General features: G+C 36.9%; 1 protein-coding gene across 3 annotated transcripts in view; it reads right to left on the bottom strand.

Moving 5' to 3' along the window:
* DISP1 (dispatched RND transporter family member 1) overlaps positions 1-24,197 on the bottom strand; it is a 93,359-nt gene that overhangs the window by 55,240 nt on the left and 13,922 nt on the right. Inside the window, exon 1 of one of the 3 annotated variants that reach the window (XM_049833438.1) lies at positions 15,960-15,984. The exons of the other annotated variants lie outside the window; for them this stretch is intronic. The gene's annotated coding sequence lies outside the window, so the exon portion shown is untranslated. Of the gene's footprint in view, positions 1-15,959; positions 15,985-24,197 lie in introns of those variants that run through there. 3 annotated transcript variants of the gene reach the window in all.

Genomic DNA, 24,197 nt, shown 5'->3' with positions numbered 1-24,197 from the left:
CTCCCAGGTAAGTGACCTCATCATTGGATTTACAAAGTCCTGTTTCTCTTGCTTGTGCTCGCCCTCACTCTGGTCCTGTAAGTTTTACATTCTTAGTTGTACAAAGGATGCCCTTGATCCCAACCTAGTAAACAGCTGAGTCCACTACTTGGTGACAAACCTAAGCTTCAAATCCTTCAGATGGATTTAGGCATAAAATCCAAGTCTTCCTTTTCTTGGAGTTACCATACAGTTGCCCAGCAATTATATCAAAGCACTGCAAGGCATTTGGAGACACTTCTTTATTGATGTTGCAGTGGAACTGGACACTGATGCATTGGTAGAAACTGTACCAGGCACAGCCCCTGCTCTACAACACACCACTATGCCTCGCTGCTTGGACTGCAGTGGGACTGGAGCATTACATTTGCTTAGACTGAGCTCTCCACTCCTCCCTCACACAATGAGGGCCTTCATCCCTGTTGTCCCTCCTAAATTCTGATCTATTTTGTCAGAAGTTACTTCAAGAACTTCTAGAAGTAATGATGCTCTATCCTAGCTAAAAGTATTTTGAAATCCCTATCTTTAAACAGGGTAAAATAAACATCTTTGAACATCTTTCTGGTGGTTAATAAGAAAACTGACTGGTAAAATGGTGCTATAGCTGAATTACTGGGGAAGATACGGAACACACCACAAAATGGTCATGGTACATCTTACACTAAAATGAGTGTCACCTGTCACAAGCAAGCCATGTTCCTTAGTACTGAACAGGAATCTTACAAAAGTTCTCATAGTCCCACAAACCTTACATAAATAATAACAGAGCACGTTTTAAATCTATTTTACCAGTAGAAAGCTATTGTGCAAAGATAATTGAATCCCACTGACCCTGGTCATGAGTTCCCTGGAACTATGACCAAAATTTAACAGTTGTCATCTAGACCCTGAATCTGAAGTAGACTGATATTAATTAGCAGTTAAGAGACTAAAGTACCATAGAGTACAGATTTCATGGTCTAAATTCAGTTTACTATAAATTGAGTTCCTTTGTAATTTCTTTTTTCTGCTTAGTATTTTAAGGGGTTTTAACAACTAATACATCTCATCCAATAACTAGAGATACACAGTAACAGACAACGATGCAAAAGGCTGAAAAAAGTGCCTGATTAATCAACTGTGAGATTCAGTATCACCTTTTGTGCAGGGCACATCTGCTTCTGAACAAGGCAGGCAAACAACCTCTTCTCTGCTGTGCCAGTTTATGTATCACTGTGGTACAGAGCAAAACCACGTTGTTCAATTACCTCCTGGCACTGGCTTTAGCTCTTCAGATGTCTAAGTTGAACAAATTACCTTACTGAAATAAGAATTTCTTTGATTTGTGCCACTCTGCAGACAGAGTAGTCTCAGTAAGATTAAGCCTAAGGGGCAGGTGCTTAAATATTGAAGTGTTTGTCATCCCAAAAATGAAGCTTCAAGGTAAAATATCCATAGACATAATTAATCAACATACTGAGAAATCCACAAAACTCATGCACTGCAGTCCTGGAGTGGTCTAAATTATTCTATCTCCAAACACTATTACACTGTATTTCACCAATACTAATATATTTCACTGTATTTCACTATAGTTCCAAAGTTCTGTGGGTCTAGCTCCCCTTGCAGCAACTGGCACCTAAATCTGAAGAAGAACTTCTGCTAGCTTTCAAGACACTAGGTGATCTGAAATTCAGCGAACTCCCATCAGGGGCTGTACTGAATTATCTACAATCTGGAAACTGTAAAAATCAGAATTATATGAAGGACAACAAAAAAATACTATTAAAACATGATGGTGATGGTAAAGTTTGACAGCTTTCCAACAGAACTAACTGGAAACCTGCCTTTTCTGATGACCCACGCAACTTAGAGCAAGCTGAGTGAGAGCTAAGAGGCCTGAGGCATCAGGTAAGGCTACCCAGCAGGGTCTCCCACCTGTGGAGATAAATGCCCTGGAGATAAACTCTATTTCTTTCTACAAAGAAATGCAGATTTTTTTTGTTTTAACTTTTAAATTGGATCCAAAAAAATCAAATTTCAAAACACTTAAATTCTTTGCAAACCGTACAGTTCCCTTTCTCCAGCCAACTCTATATGGTCTCTTTCTGAAAAACACAGCACTATTCAAATTTAAGTTAAAGGATTATTTGGAATTGTCTTGCATAAACACAAGCCAAGTATCAGCTTAAGTTACTATAATGGTCTTTATATAGGCTCAAAAGTCCCACAGCAAATTTTGGCAGAAACAGACTGTAGTCTTTAGAACATACACATTTAGGTATTTGAACATAGTGCCAAAAATCTCCCAAAGATAAGTGAAATACACCAGGAAAAGTGGTTTTAATATCCGAAGAGTTACTCAACCTGAACTGAATTTATCAAGATAAAGAATACATTTTTTCTTGCTATTCTGAGGACAGACAAATCTTTCTTCTCAATATCTAACAGCTGTTGCAAACAACAACTGCTGGAAATTCTCTTAAGATATTCTACAAAATATCTTTTATAGAGCAAAATACTTTGTAACCTAAACACCAGAATTTCTATGACGAAATCAATTTCTATGCCATGGTCTTAATTTCAGTCTATTTCATATATTCATTCAACCTACAACCTTTAAGCTTTACATTCAAGAAGTTCTCATACTAGCCGCAGTCTTCCATAAAAAGACTTGTTCACTTAACAATGGTAGTCTTTGCTCAGTGAAATACTAGTTCCTGTGACCTGTCAGAATGCAACTGAACACCACCACACTCTGGTCCGACAGAAAAAGCAAAAAACCTAAACAAACTAAAAAGGCTACCTTCTGAAAACTGAGACTTATCTGTGAAACTGGGTAGCTCGTTCTACATAGAACAGTCCTGCTTACTCCTTAATCCAAAAATGAAAAACATAACCTTTCACCAATTTACTAAAAAGCTTTTCTTTTTTCCACCCACAGTTCAAGCCAAATGTGTCTCAGCACTGGATCCCAAACTTTAATTTCCTTCTACTTCTGCTATTGTTATGCCAGCACTTCTAAATATTTACCCTTCCCAGATTCCTAAAATGGAAGGAGCTGGGGTTCTTTTGTAGTGCAGATGATTTGCACAGACCCCAAGTAGTGGAGAAATTCTCACGCTTTCATGGGAGGGAACTGGATTTAGGGGACACTTTGTTCATGACAGAGTAAAGTAATCTTTAATAAATTTAAATTGAAGGGTCTTTCTAACACAGAAGGATTATGTATTCCTTCCTCATGTACAATGATAAACATTAAAGGTATTAATAAACATTCCTTAGAGAACTGCAGATTTACTTTTTGCATAAAGTGTAGATGTGATTAAGTTACCTCTATATCTGGAAACATTTAGCACTAAGCTGTTGAAAAGTTATTTTACTGTATACACCACTTCAATTTATCTTCAAAAAATTAAGCTGTCATTACAGATAAGGATTCAGTAAAATTAAGAGCTTAATCAAAAAAACTAAGGAAAGACAAACAAAATTCAAGCATTAAACAACATGAAAAAGGAAAATAAGTGCCAGTTTTATAGCTAGTGAATGTTTTGGTCTCTGCAGAGACAGTTTAGCCGCTACTACCAAGGGGAAGCCAGCTTGATCTTTGCTGGCACCACATGCATTCAGTAGTGATGTACAAGAAATGCTCCATATCCTATTTATTTATTAAATCAAACCTGCAGTCTAACAAGTTAAGCTACAGTAAATCTAAAGGAGATGTAAACATAGAAGATACTATAATCTGAGACAAAAGCAGTTTTCCTTTTCTTATTTTTGTAAGCACACACAGAGTTAAACTCTCCTACTTAACAGAAATCTGTCGCTAAGGCATTTATTCCTCTTGTTGCATCAGAACAGACAGAAGGCTAATTAAAACCTGCTAAAGCCATTGATCATACCATCTTAGCTGAAGCTGTGAATAAAAGTATCAATATATTATAGTAGGCTCTACTTTTAAGTTTTCAAATTATGTACTCTAACTAGAAGGAAATCCTTTCAGAAAATCTTTTTGAGCACTGAGCCTCTTCTGTTATCAAAGCAAACATTTCTTTGTGTGTATACTCCATCCTATAAAGTTGGATTTTGCCCCCTTATGGCTGCTGAAAACTTAGGGGATAAGAATCTCGACAAGATCATCATCCCCATATATTCCAGAATTCCTTAAGAATCTGTACAAGTGTATGTAGTAAGTGACAGAGGAATATAATTAAACTTAAAATAAAACCAGTTTTCTGCACAGCAGGGAGCTACAGTTCCTCAATATCCAACTCAGAACACCACACGGGCAAATCAGAAAAGAATGAAAGCAGAGGCTGCCAAAATCTGCTTTTCAGTCTAAGACACCAAAATAATTATGAACAAGTCATAACTTCTATAAAACCAGAACACAAAAAAAAACTTCAAAGGTATGGTTGTTACTACCAAACGCATTTCACACAGCTCTGCCAATCTTATCAATAACTGCCTCTTCTTATGGTCCAGGCACAGCACCATTTCTCTTTCTTTTATACAGACCTTTGCTGCTTCTTCATCTCCTGCTTCTATTTTTTGTATTTATCTCCTCTGTTCCTAAATTTTCCTAATTAAAAAAAAATAATCTTCTGATTCAGCAGAACCCAAAACTTGGAAGATTTCTAGAAGCAGCAGTCTAGACAGTAAAGGAGAAATCTCTCCATCTGTTCTGTAGGCAACCTTACTGTGTAGAATACCGATCTGCATAAACACTATTTATCATTGCAAGAAGTTTAGATGTGCAGGGCAGTTTTAACATATAACCAAGAAGTTTCTGTGGGCATACACCTTCTACAGACTCCATTAACCAGGACCACCTTTTAATCATTGCAATGACCTGCACTGCATTTGCACCTTCACTGAAGTGTCAGGCACAGTAAAGCTCATTGATGAGGTATGTCTCAAGTTTTCCAGTTTAGGCTAAGATTACTTCAAAGCTATTTATCCTCCTAAGGGAAAGAGCTGGAAGACAAAACCAGAAATTTTTCATGAGATTCATGAGAAACTGTAATATTCAAAGTTGTCATTAAAATTATTTTGTTTTTACAGACTGACTTCACCAAGAAAATATTTCAGAAAACCCTTTCTAAATGATTCTTACTCAACTGGTAACTTACAATACAGTAACATTTCACCAATTTCAGATCAAGCTAGTCAACTACTTTAAACTGTCAAAAGACCACTGAACAAACACTAGCTATTTATCACCAAAGCCCCTATCTTTATAAAAGAAAATATTGAAAACCAGTGCTAGAACTTTAAAACCTTGAAAATAGAACTTTTAAAAATAACAGCAGATACTGACAAATTGTAGGCACTTATTTTTCTTAAACTTTTTTTATACTTACAAAAGCTACTTCAGAAGTCATAGCAAAAAAAAAAAAAGAACAATTCTTTACCTCTACCATTTAAAACTCATAGCTGAGCACTTAGAAGCTTGCCCTATATGCTTACTGAAGAGATAAAGGCATATTACTGAACCCCATCTGCAATGCAATCTGTGATCAGTCAAGAGTACCAAAAATCAAAACAACTGATAATTGTGAAACATTTTAAATGCTATATCTAGTCTGATTATCTAAACCTGGCAAGTATCATTAATCTGGTTTACAAAGCTTAATAAGGTTAATAAACCTTAGTTTTATTGTTGTGTGTCACTAACTATAATTTGGAAATAATTCTCACATAATTATAAAATAGTTTCTTAGAAACACATTAAAGATTGACTTTATATTCTTTTAACTAGAAAAAATGAGAAGCAAAAAGGAGAACAAGCCTAAATGCCACCAATGGGCATACTATATATAACAGAGTGATATGTTTCCTATGGCTTAGTCCTGGGATGCAAGTACAACACATCGGTTAACTTGTATTTGCCTTTACCTGAAATCAGAAATGAAGACATTATTGTTATATTTCAGTCTCTGAAGAAAAATGACAGATAAGTGAAAGAAAACTAACGTGGGGAAAAAATCCAACATGAACTCCCAATTTGTCCAGTTCATGAGAAAGCTATACAAGGTAGCTTTTTCTTATCAAAACTACCTGGAGGAAAAAACCTCCGTGCTTCCTAATAGCATTACTGGATTTTGTGATTTTTGTAAGCTGAAAATAATACTAACCAGTTATAATGAATATTACAACTTTTTAGGCTTATAATGCAACTTTGGTATTATCAGGCTTAACAGATAACGAACAATGGAAGAGAGTTCCAAAGATAAGTTTAATCACAATAATATTATCTACTTGCTTGATGAAAAGTAACACAGCTGCTGGCTTCAAAACTAGTAATTATCAGAAAATTTTAAAAACTGGAAAAAAAAATCTGAACTTTTCATATCTCCTAGCTGCAGTAATGAAAGGTTAAGTACTACTGAAGACTGGATCAAACTTTTTAAAACTCTTTGTTGTATCAAATTATGTGCTTTCCCATTTAACTCATTTAAAAGGGTACACTTTAACCAAATCTGACTCAAAAGCAGAGAGATAAGGCAGTTAGCTAAACTGGAAAACTCTAATAGTGTTAAAGTTATGTGGATATGTGTCAAAGAAATTGTTGCTAACACTGAATAGCAAGGTAAGCATGCCTACCTTAAGCTGGAAAAGAGGTTTTAAAGAGCAGCAGTTTTAAAGAACAACCAAGGTTAATTTGCACAGTAAGGAACAGTCTTAAAATGGAAAAATATAAACATATATATAGTTAATAGTTCTGTATATATTGTAACATCCAGACAACAGGCTGCAGATACAAGCCTTTCAAAACAGTTAATGCCTGATATTCTCAGGAATCTTGCCCTCTCCAATGCAGAATGTATGGTGTCAACTCTGGAGAGCAGAGGCAAAATGGAACAGCAGGAGAAAAGGCAACTGGAAAGAGGTAGCCCAGTTCTAGGCAGGATGATGCCACTCTGGAAGGTGCTGCATAAGGAGAAAGGCAATTTGAAATAGCTCTTTTGTGTTACTCTTCAAGATAAGATTTAATGATACTGAACATCATTCTTAAAGGGAAACTGAAGAAAAAATAAACTTCAAGCTAGATAAAAAAAGACACGTTCACAAGAAAAGATGCAAATACTTATTGCACTTTTCTTCCATCCATCACCACAAAACATGAAACTTTATGTCCAGATCTCCTACAATCTAAATTTTAATCGATGATGTAATTGTCACTAACAGCTAGAAAAGACGCCACTTTCTGGTCCTGGGTTAGTTACCTTGAACACAAATGAGCTGATAACTGTAACAGAAGCCTTCCCAATGCAGATGAACTGAAATTATGAACTTCCCAGAGCCTGCACAAAGCAACCCTTTCCTTCCTTACCCAGCCAACAGTGTGACTCATGAGAAACAGCTGACTGCAGGCAGAATGAAGTCTCTGCTGGAAACCAGGCTTGTGTGTTACATTTGATGTACTTCAGGCAAGTGAAAAACTTCATTATAACATTCCAAACAGGTTTCCAGGAACAGCGGCACACTGAATTAGGGCTAAAGGAAGAGGAGTTGTCAGTCGTAACTGCATCAGAAAGAAAAACAGGAACACATTTCCTGGGGTTTTTTAAATTACACTTCAAGAGCTGTTGTTACTAATAGCTGCTCCAAGCTGTAAAAACTGCACCCTCGGAGGGCAAAAGTCAAAGAAACCCTACTGATTTTTCCCGGATTACTCACAGAATTAATAAGATCATTTGGGAGCCAGCCTTAAGGTTATCAGAAATCTCTCATCACATGCCCACAGTACACTTTTGCAGCTTTTCTGTTTACAACTCTTTAATGAACTGCAGCACTGAAGCGGAAATCCTCTTGCCTGCTAGTAGGTGGTGCTGGAATGCAATTTGGGTATCTACGTATTACGTTTCCAATAGCAAAGTTAGGAAAAAATGAAGTAGATAAGTCTTCAGTGTTTTTTCAGTACACTGTTCTAAAATATAATTATAAAAGTGTATTCACCACTGAAGAAATAAATATCAAAACTTATATACCAATATTCTTACTGATAATATAAGCAAACTATCTTAATTATTCATGATATAATCAAACAGAACATTGCCTTAAAGTGCCATAGAAAGTGTTCCTTTTTAAATATTTTTTTAAAAGCAATAGTCTCAGGCAAGTAGAAACAAACAATGAGAGTTCCATAGTTGAATTGAGCACTTCTGTTTCTACACATGGAAGTGAATGGAGGCTATGCTGCAGATTCTTGTCAAGAAAGGAATCATAGGCTTTGAGCTACAGGCAAGTCTTCACTGCACTATGTTTAGGCACTGTTTTACTTGAGAAGTTAAGCAGAACAAATCCAGCACATCAAGACAGAGATAGCACAGAGATACATGCATATACACATACACTTAAGCTTCCGAAATGGAAAGTTAAGTCTGAATATGGAGCAAGGTTGTGTGTCTCAACTGCTGTACATTGAAGTTCACTGTCCTGAAAAAGGTTAACATGGCAAGCTGATTGACCATTTCAAATGCAAATCCGTGCATGTTTTTGGCACATTAGAAATAGCCTTAAAGCACCGAGACATTCCAAGTCACAAATCTTATTGTGTGACATGCAGTTTTAAGAAATCCCAGGACACTGCTGCTGTCCGCTATCTAGGCACTGCCGATTCACTCTTTGCACGTGTTGCAAAGACTGCTGTCGCGTGCAACATTCTGCATCCAAGTTCAGCATCTTGTTTGTGTTGGCATGAACTTTTGCCCACTCTTGGCTGATTATGCTTTTTGTAAAGGAAAAGCTTTAGATAAGTTTTAGAAATTCCCAATATGAGTTTTAGAAATTCCTTTGTCAGGGCAGATTCTCCCTCCCCTTCCCCTCATACAGTCCATTGTTCGGGGAAGGGGCAGAGAGAAGAGCAACAAAGCTTTTATTAAACTCTCAGAACAGAGAAACATGGGCACACATAATTTTGATAAATCAAATTACCAGTTATCTACACATTTTGTCCCCAAAAATGTAAGAACAAAGGGTATCTATTGCTTCCTCTGTACGGCTACACCACCCAGCTAGGAGAGCTGCACACCCTGCCTTGGAATCGACTCATTGATTTCAGTCCACTCTTAACAGCAACTGTTGGCCCCATTCTTCTATCTGTAACGCATTCTTTCTATCATCAGCAACATGAACTGAACTTGCCATCTGAACAGGCTGGCAACAGCTGTTTGCCTGTCTGCACAACATTGCTGCCTTTAGCTACCTTCAACTATTGCTTTATGAGTTTGAGCAGCAAAGTGTCAGCTGGAACACCTAACTAATGGGACAGATGTACCCTGGCTGGTGATATCAATAGCAGCAGGGATGAAGTAGACAAGTAGCTGGTTGTAAGTCAGGTAGGTTACAAAAGAAAACCACTGTTTTAGAGAAGTCAATTAAAGCGGTAAGATGCAAGGATAATTTCCATTTCCTGGAAGTGACAGTCACATCAACTTCCTCGTCTGTCAATCTTGAAAAACAGACAAAAAGTTCTTACACTATGAAGAGTAGGTGTCTGTCCCGGAGCTACTGGGACAGGCATCACAGAAGCACAAGGCAGAAACAAATGTTTTACTTTCCCAAAAGCCTCACGGCTGGTAGCATCTGGAAGCATCCTTTAGCTTTCTTACAGGGGATTTTTTTTTTGGTACATTTGCATTGGGTTTTGAGCAGTGACTACTGGGTGCCTAGAAATGGCATAACTTTTCTCTTAAAGGAGGAGAGGTTAGTGTTTTAGTCATTCTCTTCACATACTTTGTTGCTTATTCACCCAAACCAGCCATATCAATGGAGTTTCAACAGAAAAGTCCCATACTCTTACTATTTTTGAGCCAACCATAGGGCTACAAGCACGACTTCACCCTACTGTTACCCAGGGAGTCCAGCTACTACTAGCCCATCTATCAAACAGGTTAACACTGATTTTTTCCTTTGGCACTGCTTCACCAGTAATCCTCTCTTTTAGTTCGCCTAATACCATTAAAATCTAATTTCTACATTTCCTGGATGATTACTTCTTGTCAGAACTATGTTTAACTTGGGACTTTTAGACCAAGATGCAATTTTTACATAACAAGATCAGTAGGAATTATCATCACATTCCCATTCTCTCCAAAATGTAACTGGTATAGATTTCACCTACAGTAACTTCAAGCAAAAATTTTCAAGTCTCACAAAAACAAACTGAAAGAGGACAGCATCTACCCTCTGTGTTTAAGTTCAGACCTTACCAACAAAACATAGCAATTATCAACAGGTAGCTATTTAAATGTTTGTAATTGACTATTAAAAATAAGGAAAATTTTAAATGGCTTTTTAACCTTAAAAACAGTATCAAGAACTTAGATACCAAAACACTAAATTTACTGCATGTGGAATGGTTCAGAAAATAACTATACAGCTTAGAGATTAGGAGTAAGAAATAAAGTTCTCTAACATGCCAGTTGATAGACAGCTTCAGGCAGTATCCATTAAAAAAAGTTCAGACAACTTTTTCACTGCTCGTGCAAATTGAATGGATGGCTTAATTTCAGAACTGACAGTCTCAATGAGTCAAGAATTTCTAGGCATACAGAAGCCTGTTTCCATTGCAGTAAACCATCAAGATGATTTTTCTTTTTTTTAAAATAGAAATCTCATTTCTGCACAGTAAAAAGCTTTTATTCAGTAGAAGCCTCAGGAGTGATGGGAAAGGAGCAGACTTGCCTTCAAGAATGGCCTGAAGACTCTCAAGCATATTCTAATCAAGGCCTCTACTATGCATTTTGAGCTGGGTGCAGAACTGTAAGCATCATGCTGATGTCGCCTACTACATGAATAGGAAGTACCCTACTCAGTACCCAAAATGTAATCAAATCTGTGTAATTTAAATAATCAAAAGGTAAATATTGTGTGCAAGATGATGGCAGATTTCTAGCACTCTTAAAACCTGATTTATGTCAGGAAAATGATCTCATGTTTCCGTGTTCTTTACTTGAGGTAGAAAATTAACTGCTACAAACTATTTGTGCTCATTTGCCAAAAATCATATCTCTGCTTAAGGAAGAGAGAGAGATCATATAAAGTTTCTCATTATCAGTATCAGAATATGATGCTACTTAACACTTTCTAAATTATTTTTTTTCTAAGAAATCTAATTTTTCTTAAAGTTTGGAAGAGTTAAAAACCAGTAGTTGCACCTGGATTGAAAACAAACAAACCCTGAACCGATCAGCCTCACAAGGGCAGGAAGGAATCTCAGTGTAAATTTCTAAGTGGAGCTCTGCTTGGAATTTCAACAAGGTAATTAAGTATAGACCACTTCAAAGTGAAACATGTCTATACTGATCACTGGAACATACAGTATTGCAGAAGGGGAAAGTTAGTACTTCAAACAGCATTTGAATAAAATCCGTATTTTGTAAAAAACCTGCCTGTACTCCACAAGAAACATAACAGACTGACAGAATATTTGAGTAGGGTTTTTTTCCTCCATTTTTTTTTTCAGTTAACATTATTTATGTCCATATACAAATATTTCTTTGCAAGCAGCAGAACTTAGCCTGTTGGCTCCAAATACCTTAACATAATTAGAATGGTTTTAAACATTAGTTATGCCATGGTTCCTAATCTTTCTGTGCAGACTGCAAGGTACTGCAAATCCAGTCTGTCTTCTCTCTAGCTGACCTTAGGTAGTACTGCACCTGAACTTGTCCTGTGCAAATTCAGAAGTGTCTCTAATGTCTCTACTCCAGCTCACATCATATATGATACTACTTTTGTTGATTATGATACGTGCCAACATCTCATCATCTTTCTTCTGTCTGCTAATTTTTTACTTTCAAACCCAAAGCTTTTGCAGACAATCAAGAAAAAACACTGCTCTGTGCCATACATATATTACATTGCCTGGATTGCCCTGAACATTGATTATTCCTAATAAACTCTTCCATTCATGCTCACTGACTCCCTCAAAAGACTTCCAAGCCAAAACTCCTCTCCACAAAAGCTAAGCTGTCAATATATTAATTTTATCCAGTTTGTCTGGTGTAGAAGTGGGACTTAACACCATTCCTTCCCTTCAGTCTGCAATCACAAGTGAAATGAGTGTTTAATCAAAGTATCAGAAAAAAGAACTGGCTACCAGGCTTCAAGTTAGCTGATGTTGCAAAACAGTGGCTAACACAAGCAGTAGGGCAACTGACCACTATTTTGGCAAAAAGGGGTTGCAGTTATTACATAAGATGCAGATTTTTTTAGAAGGAAAAGGGGAAATTGACTTGTCTTTATCCTAAAACAGAGTTCCTACTTTTCAGTTTATTGTTTTCAGGGTTTTTTTATAAACCAATCTGCAATTTTGAGTTTATAATGACTATAACCCAGTGCCCAGATATATTTGCACTGAAAATATATTTTGTGGACTGAGGTGCACGGACTCAGTGAATTGAAACTTCACCTGAGATTATGTCAACCAGCTGCAAATAGATTCTAGGTGCACTGTCAGAACTGGCAGTACATGCCAAAAGCCCTGGCTCCTTCTCTGGAGACCTTGACAGAAGGCGATATTTCACTTGTAGGATGAAATACACATAAAGAAAAATAGTATACCTGTCTTTTACAACAAAGTAATTTTGAGAGATGACCAAATAGGTCATATCTTCAAATTACTGCAACAAGATTCAGGGTGGGTTTTTGGTTTTGTTTGTTTTAAAAATACAAATATATACACTCTTTTCCAGTCATATTTAGTTCAACGAGCTTCAGAAAAAATATGCCATATTCTGCAGATTTGCAAACTTAGAACATATGCTAGCATTATGCATACCACAATAAAAAGAGCATGCTGCCTGTTCAGCTGAACATCTCTTCCTGCATATGTACACAGATGGAAGCAGCTGTTGCCACTAGATTATCTCGCAGAGCTGAAATGCATTTGAAGAACTCTGCTCCATTCCCCAGGCAGGACATGCTCTTATGGACTGCAGCAAAGCTGGATGGCGTAGAAAGTAAATGCAAGTAATGAAGTGGTTCATCATTCCCACCCTCACTGTAACAAGTTATTAAAAGATACTCATAGAGCTTTAAGAAATTAAAAGACTAATACAAATACCACTTTCTCCTGTAATTGTTAAGCAGCAACATTGTAAGTGCACACTTTCATTTTACAGCACAGCCCAAGCAAAAACTAGGCTTCTTGCACTAAATCATTAAAACATGCAATTTGCCCATTGTGTCACTGCAAGAGTAGGCAAAAAGAGTAGTGTCTGCAACACTGGCTTACACTGAAAAACCAAGGAGGTAGAAGGATGACATAATGGAAAGAGGGAAAGCAGTATATCACTCCACTTTCCCCTCGTAGAGGACTTTGAGAACTCAGGAACAGCACAGGACTATGTTCCTACTCATGACCTTTCTTTGAGAAAGTGCAGTACAAAGTCTCGAAAAGTAACAGAAAAGTCAGGGTGGAGGCAGAAATCTCGCATTCCAGCACTCCCACTCCCAGCTCAAAACTTCAAGGCAGACTGATTGCTATTTCACAGTCTGCTGATCTGCTCTACTTTCCATGAACTAAGAGCGCTTAAGAAATTTTAACTTAATCTCTGCTTAATGTCTCAGATTAATCATGTTAAAACTTTGCTTCTGGAATCTTTAGTGTCATCAATGGCAGTAGTGGACCATTGAAAATGGATGTTTAATAAGAAAAAGAAAACCAAGAATCTCCTTCCTCCAGATCATGAACCAGAAGTCCTTTTTCTTGAGGATTTTAGAGACAGGTTAGTTTGGTTTGCATGTTTTTAGACAGGTGTGCACCTAGAGTAAGAGAAATTACATATAAATCAGTACAGAAATTACACATTTCTCTCCAACATTTATCAAGTTATGAGAAACCATTAGCAATAGTACTGAAGCATACTTATTTATGGATTAGAAAAGGCATTACTGCTTTCTGTAGCTCATGAAGTCATTTCTTGTGTAGAAACTAGCTACAATATTATACACTGCTGTATATACAACTGTAGGTATTTACATCTCTGTGACTGAAATATAGGTATGATTGTGCTGAATCAATTCACAAGATAATGGATTTCTCAATCTTCAAAAACAACAAAATATCCGATTCTTCACAGAATTGACTGCCACAAGATGGACAACTCCATGAGGAACATTTTCCCTAGAAGTTATCTGAGCCACAAGTTCATAACTAAGTTTTTTTTACTGTTTGAGTAAAGTTTCACATTTGGAGTCCGTTATATGTTTTTAAGGTAAGTTTCAGATATGGCAGAAGACCTATCTCTACAACATCAATTCTGCAACCATATAGCCAAATTTTCTGATTTCCAAACAAACTATGCCTCTTATGATCCATCTCATACTTCTAAGAATTGAAATTTTTGCATTACCATAAAGCAAGTAAATTTGCAGAAGTGGTTAGTGTTGGACACTGTTTTCCCTATCATAGTACTGCTTTGCAATTAAATGATTAAAACTGCCATGGCATACAGGAAGATCACAATATCTCAAGAGATGCATACAGTCAGTCTCTCTGGGTAACCTGTTCCAGTATTCGATCATCCTCACAGTAAAAGTTTTTTTCTTATGTTTAAACGGAATTTCATGTATTTTAATTGGTGCCCATTGCCTCTTGTCCCTACACTGGACTGGGATGCAAAAAGCAAGAGAGCCACAAATGAAAACTCAAAATAGCTGCCAAGCACAGTAAGCTGTCAGACCAGTGAGAGAAAGGATTTCTCTAATCTTTAGGTACTATTGTATTGTTTTGCTTGGAAATGTAGAAGGTAAATATTTCTAGGCTGCTATGCAGTCACTGTCCCTTTAAAGATGTTAACTGGGCAATGTGAACATGGGAAACCAGAAAGCACATACATGCAAGTTTTACTCCACGTTCTGTCTCCTAAAAAAACCCATAAGTTTTTCATTTCTATAGAGAAACCGTGCCAGTATCTTCACCCAGACAGCTGCATTTTTCCTTTCATCAAATGAAAACAGGTTTAATTCTAAATTTCAACTAAGTGTTCCTACAGTCACCTCCAGACTTCATTCCATTAGTTATCCGAGCAACCAAGCAAACAGAAGAAGGAAAAAAAATAATCAACAATTCCATGAATCACACCGAAATTATTTTGCTTCCAAGGACATGATCAATGTTTTAAGTTAGGCGCTGATACAAACATACACCCTCCCGTACGGCAGGACCTCACCCTCCACTGCTTCTTCCCAACTTCCATCCCACCCAAGGACAGTAAGTTTTCTACCTCTGCAGTAGGGTGCACTTGTTTGCACTATATTTTAAATCATGTAATTATACTACCTGCTTTACAACAGTCATTACCTGACATGACAATCATCAAAAGAAAAATAATTAAAATAATTAATAGATGCAGTAAAAAGAATCCTCATTTACTTAATTGCCTTTTCAATCTAATTCATTCAACTTTTCTGCTTCCAGACCTTTATATATACTGATTCATTTGATCAGCTCTTATTTAAAGAGTGAATTACTGTACTGGTAAAACACATCTTTAATGCGACTGCCACCTGAGACCTCTTCATTGTTGCTGCTGATTGATTCCTCAGGTCCTTCTCTCAAAGGAAAGTTCTTGTCAGTGTTGTAGCATCTTTCTCTAAGCCCCTGATTTTATTCTTCTCTGCCAGCATCAAAAAAACAATTCCCAGTCACAGAATTTCCATCTAACTTTCATCCTAACTCTCCCTAGTAACATTCTGACTATACTACTTTCCCAGACAGTAACAGGGAAAAAAACCCCATCTATATCAAAAGACACTGAAGTTACAGAAATTATTTACCTTGCAAAGAAAAGGAGTGCACCATAACAAAAACTGTATGGAGAATAACTGCACAGAGAACTTCACCAGAATTGGGAATTTCTGTCCTCATTGTCTCAAAGAGTTAAGAAGTCTCACACGTTCACAATACTTGCATGTTATATTCCTACCTTATATTGTTTCCTCCTCAGCTGCCTGCATCTCATGCATTTGCATACAGCACCTTCATTTTTTTCCCCACACCTCATGTCCTACACATACGATGCAGCTGGATGAAGCCACCAAGCATTTGGCATGTGGAAATCACAAAGCAGGAGAAGGAGAGCAAAGCCTTATTACAGCCAGATGTTGTTGCTCTTACTGGAGCTCCATGCTCAGGAGTCTCATTAGAAAGAATATTGTTCCCAGTTGCAGCCTAACAGTGGAGAGAAATACAACAGAAGTAAAGCAAGTTGTCTGCTCATGACAAAAGAACATTCAATAAAAATCTAATTTGGTACCTTGATATCTTTGAAATCAATCAGCCTTTATAATTCACTGCCACATGACGTTAAACAAGGAATATAGCAAGATTTAGTGCACTGCAAATTTTTATGGTTGACAAGAACATTTAGCTGCTCATACTATTAAAGCCAATGGAAAGACTATTGAAAGAGAGATAAAAATCTGATGTTTAAGATGTTAAACTCTTCGTGTCTCTGGCTTAAACCATAACAAATAACTTCACCTTCTCTAAGGTGGTAAGATGCCTTATGATAAAATTCCAGCCCCATCCCTGCTCCACCAGCCCTGGTGCTCTTCAGCCCCTGAATCAAGCTGCTTCTATTGGCAAAGATCACAGAAAACCATTCTCCCCCAGACCCTGTCACACTACATTATATTTCTTCCTGGCTGGCAAGCCAAGCTGACTCAGAGGTGGACCTGACGCATGCCAGAGCTGGTGCAGAGACAAGGCTATCTCACCAGCTTCACTGCAGTGTGCAACTTCACCCTCAGAACACGAAGCATTAAACTGCTTGATGAAACATTTGTCTTAATACTGTCTTTGTAAAGAACATTTTAAAGGTGTGAGTCTTTCTTCACTTATTCTAAAGGGAGCCTGGTAGACTAGCACTGAATAGGTCCTTAACCATTTAAACAGCTAAACTTATCCCCGAAGAGCTCTCTCCTAAACTACTAAGCCAAGGCTGCCCCAGCAAAGAGATTCTCTCAACTACCTACCACAGCACTTTCTGCAGAGCTTGAAGCTTCTGGCAGTAGCTGACACCAAAGATGACACAGTAAGCAGCCAGATTACAAGTCAAATTCAACATAGCCATTTCAGTATTCTTTAAATGCCTGCCTCTGTCAAGGAGAGATCTTATTTTTCTGTTGCTACTTCTCCCCAGATATCCTATATACTTTCTTCATTCTTCCTGAACTTGCTTTTTCTCCAGCTTTTTAATGGTGCACTCTTTCTTCCTGCTTCCTCTGTGCATGCAAGAATATCGTTCCTCCTATTCATATGCAGCATTCTGACAGGCCTTGCTCAAATAAGGACTTAACTTCTTTCAGCCTGCTCACTACTATTAACGCTCTGAAATATCCATCTCATCTCTAGTCAAACTACTGGAATATTAAAACAAAGTAGTGAATAAACTGGTACAGCAAAGGAGTATTGGACAGCTCTTCCCTTTTATTAACAAGCTTTTTCATGCCCTAGGCTAGCTCTGATGTTTCTTTTCATGTTAGTACCAGCACCAAGTTAATATTTACTTTCAGTATCATGACTATGGTGCTACCAAACAATAATAGGTCAGATATATTCAAGAAATTATCAATAAATTTCTAAAAATAATCTTTTAAAAATAATTTTTTTAAAACTGCTAATTACTATTATAATTGGGAAAACAAAAAATGAAATCTGGCTGAAGCAGTTTCAAAGTACAGTATCAATTATGAGTTTCTAGAATTTCACTATCTAGAAAATCACGATTACACTGAATTGTAACAAGCTATGCAGTCCTTCAGTATTCAAATTCTTCTCATGTGTTGAACAACACACAACTAGTACTACCAAAAATCGTCAGCTCAAGCAAGGTATCTTCAGTTTAACCACAAGAGATAGTAAAAATCTTTATCTCTATTATGATCTTGTGGTCAGAGAACTATTACATGGCCTAGCAAAAAGAATTTAAATACATGTGAATATAGAACAGGATTTCTAACCTGTACCTAAAGGTTCCAAAGTAAAGATGCATCTGCATATATTCCATTATTTCCATTCACAGAAAATTAAGGTATAAGTACACAATGTTTTCAGCACCTGCACACATGTAAGAAATGGGGCATTCCTTTAATTCAGGCCCAGAATCACAGCTGTTCCCTATAAGCTTTAGTGGACAGGACAATTCAGCTAGAACATCCCAATAGTGAAACTACAAAAGAAACATCCCAAAAATGGAATATGGGAGAAAAGGCATACTGCCTTTCAGACTTGTCCCAGGAGAGCAACAACTTAATTCAGGCATTCAAATAAAGCTTCCGTGACATGCACTGAACAGTCTCCTAAAAAGAGAGGAACCACTTTACTACTTTGGGTAAAATTTATGTTGTAAAATGTTGTATTTCTGTTTGAAACTTACTACAGGCAGTTATAGAATCCTTAGAAAGCCAGTGAAAAAAGTATATATTGTACATGAGATACTGTAAATTGAAATAATAGAACAGAAACGCAACAACATCGTAGTTGCAAAAGATAAAACAATAATTTACTTAAGTTCAGCTTGGCTATACACATTCTATGCAAGAACACCGTTCCTAAAAGATGAATTTATAAAATCAAGGATAAACACATCAACTGCAAAATCAGGATGAACCTCTCCGAAGCTACCCAGACTTTCAGCCACTCAGATTACTGCTGCTTGCTTACGACAGATAGATTTCTGTAGGAACACTTTGTTTTTGTCAATTACAGCTAAATCACTTCACTAAGGTTATACTGTGCAGATGAACCCATCAAAATCCACGCCTGTTCAGACAGACAATTCAGTAATTCCATCTGAGCAGTATTTTTTTTTTTTTTGCTGAAGTGCTCATTTGCTCTAGCTCAAATCACTATCAATTTCTAATAGCCTAAATGAAGTTACTTGGTCTTTTTCTAATTGCCACTTAACCCCAAATCACCTGTAAGGAAAAAAAATATATACAAACACCAAAACCTAAGATTACTCTGGTAAACACCACTGTTGGCACCCTGTGTAGCCAGGCCAAGCAGCAATCACAAGAATCCAGTCTGGACCCAATGAAGCACTGGATATCCAAGACCCTGGCTCCCCAACTGACCCCTGACCACACAGAACATTTCAACAACTTCAGGAGGTTTTCCATTAGACATTAGTGCAACTACAGCATGATACAGAATAAGCAACCCTCATCTTACACACTTCAACAGTCTCCAGCTTCTCCCATGAATGCAAAACTACGGATTAATATTTTATTTGTCAAAGACCAAGTCCACGTGCTAATTTTTTTATCAGATTTCACTGCCATCCTCTCCCCAAGACCAAATCAACTATTTTTGCCAAAAGTATTTTTAAAATTAGATCTTATAAGCAACATGTCAGTTCCTTTCCTTAGAAGTATGATCCATTTTGTGCAAGTTTAAGATACTAAAAACCCATCTAAAAAGCACATTGATTCCTTGAGTAATTGATTCTTTATTAATAAAGTATTAAAGCTCAAAATTGTATCTCTTCTCAAATAACCAAAACGGCTCTTTTACAAAGCAGCAAACTGCAGTACAGCATAAATATTGTCACTGTCTCCTTTCAGCAGATAATTTCACTTTCCAGTGCAAATTTTACTGTAACTACCTTCCACCTTCTCACCTCTCAAAGTTTCCTGTTTTGTAACACTCTGGAAACCCAACTTTGAAACAGCTTCGAAAAACTGGCCTATGGCCAACTTGCAACTGATACTACAGTTTAAATACCTTTCCAGCAAAGTTGCGCAAACTTCAAAATAATCTGGGATCAGTCATTAAAATGTTTTTGTTTCAGTTATAACACTAATGAAAACCAAATGTCTAAAATTATTTTAGCTAGCTTAATGGTCTAGGGACTTCGCTTAAGAAAAAGGTCTGAATCAACCTTCATTTACCCAACTGAATAGATTAGCAGTACAACATTGTACAGAGATATGGATAATATTTTAAAAAGATTTAATTATAAGAGTGCTTCAGCCACAGATTTAATTAAGGAGGCCCAATTAATTGCCTCGATTTTATTCTCCTCCGAAGTCTTCAGTTACAATACACCCAAAACTATTCACTTTTAGCTGTAAGTTTACAAGGTTCAATTTGCAAACAGATTTAAGACCCAAAACTAATGCTGTGCTATTTGAAAAAAAAAAAAAACCCAATTCTTTGCTAAGAAGGATAAGATTCAGGATAAGCTATTGCAAACTGGATGTTTTTGCTATCCAAATAGCAAAATAACACAATAACAGATCCTGCCTGAAGTTTAAGCCTTCCAAAAGTGTCTGCTTGTAAAAGATTTCACTGTGTTATACAAGTGTATCTCTCAGTTAATACACATGCCACATTCAGCGAACATAGGAACGTTCTGGGTGGGAATCATAGAATACTAAATGAAATGCTTCATACAAAGCTGTCTTTCAGCTAAGAGTCATGACATTCTGCTGCTGGTTTAATCCATACCCTCTACAATTAAGGCAGCAAATTCTATGCTGGTTTTGTACAGGCTTAGCAATCTATAATGAATTGATGTTTCAGCAACATTTTACCCCTAAATTCATTTTAGGACGATTTGTACATGCTTCTCCACAGCAAAGAAAATCAAAGTTCTGCTAAAACAAGATCAGCATAGGCTGACACAAATATATACATTTTCAATGACAACATTGTTGACCATCATCTGTATCTCAAGATATTTAGAGCATGCACCACCTGTTTCCAACTAGCATTGAAACTGTTCAACCACACAATTAATGACAGCTGCTAAAAAGTCTAAAATATCAGGGGAAAGAAATAAAAGTTTAACAACAGAATTGAGGCCAGCCAGAGTCTTTTGCTAAATATGAGTCATTATAATACATACAATACTCTAGTAACGTATATTTGCACTGCACAGCATTCTCTTCAAGACCATTATAACTGAGAAGTTAACAGTTTCTGTCTGCAAGAATGCCAGCATCTGTGTGTAACAACTGTTCCTAGGATAGGAGAGCAAGCAAGCCATCTGTGCACTTCGAGTTGTACATACTTAAGAAATCCCTAGCAGAGTCTTCCCAGTACTCATCCCTAACATGTACATCCATGCTATTTAGCCAGGAACATATAAAACAGAGCAAATAACCTGCTTGAGAGGTGATACCAAGTCCACAAATACCAACCCAAAAAGAAAAGTTGAGATTCAGTCATTTAAAAAATCAATTGTTTATTCCCTAAAATATGTAAAAACTGATAAAAATTAAAGGTTGTAGATCACTGATCACCCATGAAGTAGGCTTTATAACATCAATTCTAAACACATTGCCACTTTATTTGAAAGTGCAAAGTTTAGTTGTGAACACTGACATTCTTGCCATGCTTCCAAAAGTATGCAGAACTCTCCCTGTGTAGAAATCCTTCTTTCTGGCGTATCAAGACATTGAAAAGAGTAACTTTTTATATGCTTATTTCAGAGTTTCACAAACACATCACATGCTTACAGTAATTCAATTAATTTCACTATTTAAGAGGTTCCTTGTACAGAAATCAGAAGATAGAATTCTAGTACTAAATAGCTGATGAATGTTTTTCTGTTAATCCTAAAAGGAGGAGAAAATAATAATACAAAGAAAAATGGATACTTTAGACTACTACACTTATGTTTCACCAAAAAAAACAACTCAACATAAAAGGCATCCAATGCCTTAGGTCTCTGCCTTGGTCACAACTTTGAAGTTTATAGATGATGGATATCACATCAAGAGCACCAGAAGTAAAGAATTCTTTCTTAAAGTTTCAGCTAAACTATCTCTAAAAGCAACAGCCAACATTATTAAGTAGTTCAGCCATTTAAATGTGAATGAAAAAGTATAAGAATAATTTCTTATTCCTCTTTCTTTTGTAAATCCACACACCTGCTCTTTACCACTTTAAGAGAGAATCAAGACATAGTGTTTATCCACATAAAAGAAATAACTGTAAGAGAAAAAAGACTGAGCAGTATGAATTCAACCACACCCTTCAAGAAACCAACTATAAAAATACCATTTCTCAGTATGAATTTTCTCAAAACCTGGCAGCCTTACAGAACAGTCACATACATCGCTCTAGCCAGCAAAGAGGTCCTCTTTTGAAATTTCAAATAGATACAAGAATGCTTTCATTTATTAAACTGAGCATACCTACCTGTCTTAATTTATCTCAGGCATTCAGCACAGAAGATTAATAAAGAGCATGTGGATCAAACAAGCAGTACCCCCCAGAGATCAAGAACAACAAATCTCTGCAACAACATGGTTGGAGAGAAGTTCCCACTATCAAGTACTGGTTGCACAAAGCAGCATAGAAGTGCATATCATGAGCTCTCAGGAGACTCCCACATCCCATCTGCCAACATGGGGAACTTTAAGTTTTAAACACAACCTATGGTTTGGGACAAACTTCTCAAAGGTGAATCTACTAAACAGTAATACATATTCATTCCTCTCAAAGGAGAATAATCATCAAAAGCAGGTTATGGAGAAACCGCAATACTGAAGAATTAAGTCTCATAAATTCAGACTATTAAGACTGATTTTTATGGCTTATAGAACAACCTTCAATTTCTTACATGATAGGGAATTCTTTCATGTGAACACACTGCAAGGAAGAAATGGATAAACATAAGTCTTCCCCAGTGTAGCAGAACCTAATACTTCCCATAGATTGAACATTGTCACTTTAACACCTCATCTACTTGGTTATTTAGTTCAAAATGTACCTCATAGCACATGGTGTTCCAGAACAGTAATATGGAGGCAAGTATAGCTTAAGAACAAGGTGGCTGCTCAGCTTCCTTCATATTGACACACTCAGGAACAGTCATCCCTTTTGGAATAAGAGAACAACATTCTGAGTTAATACCTCATTCTTTTTTTTCCCTAACACTCTACATCTGAGGCATTTTCTCACTGTGCATTAAGGGTTAATCTGAAAACATTTAATAGAGATCGCTCTGTGAATATTTAGGATCTTGATGGCTGGTAGCGTCAGCTTTGGAAGCTAGCTGTTGGGTCAGGCCAAGAGCATCGATGGAAAATGAGGTAATCCAGCAGATGTATATAGCGCTTTGGGTTTTCTTCCCCTGTCACTAGCCCAAGTGGCTTTTCTGCCTACAGCACAATTTCCAAGTATGGAAAATAGACATATGGGCTGATTAGAAAAAAAAATACAAGGTGGCTTTTACCTAGAAATCTACTTGGAAAGTAGGCTTGAACTGCCATAAAAGCAGACTAACCCAAAAGCATTTGGTCACTGGTGATTACCAGCAGAGAGACAGGTTGGTATTGTTAAGCCAACACCTAATATAATAAAATAAGCATAGACTGCAAAAGGCATTCATTCCCAAGCACTATCATTTTATAACGTCCTGCTCAATTTGTACATTTGTGGTATATGGGCTATATTAAAGCCAGCAAGGGGAGCCATACCATATCAGGCCTCAAAACCCAAACCTAGAAATCTCTTTCTCAGCAATTCCTGTGACAATTCTCACAACTTCATTTAATCCTAGACATGTGATACTAGCCTCTTCAAATCCATGCCCACTTACTTCCCACAGAAGTTGAACTTCTGTCACAGAAAACTAGACCACAGCTTGCCTCACTATTCTGCAACATAAAAGTTCCCTCCCTGGCACACACTCATGACTGGATGTTTGGCTACAAAGAAGGACCGGACTACACTGTATCTCCAAACAGGTGCAGAAAGTTCAGAATATGCATTTCAGATTCTGAACAGAAAGCAGAGATGCTTAATGGTGGTGGCTGCTAAGTGGTATTTATCTCGCATAAATCACTAAAGATATTTTGCAGTACATCTATACAAGCAATAAAAGTGCTCTTCTATTAAACAGGCATAGTTTATAACACATCTATCTCTCTACCTATCACTTCACAAAGACACCTCTCTGGCTATTGCTATGGATACCCAACCCATAGAACATTTTGTTACCTCTGTTCAGAAACTCAGCTCAGATGTACTGCACTAAAATTAGCACACTGAGGGTATTTTATTTACATATTTTAAAATATGCAAGACACTCCTTTGAGAGACATTTCAGGTTTGTGGAACACACAAGGTATAAGACTAGCACACTTTTGTCAAAATACCTTTAATAAACTTTACATGTGAGAGAACTTTAAAACAAGGTTGGCAC

Source organism: Accipiter gentilis, chromosome 30 (assembly GCF_929443795.1).
Source record: "Accipiter gentilis chromosome 30, bAccGen1.1, whole genome shotgun sequence".
Lineage (NCBI taxonomy): Eukaryota > Metazoa > Chordata > Aves > Accipitriformes > Accipitridae > Astur > Astur gentilis.
Note: the sequence above shows the minus strand (reverse complement) of the source record. Positions and strands in the feature narration are given on the sequence as shown.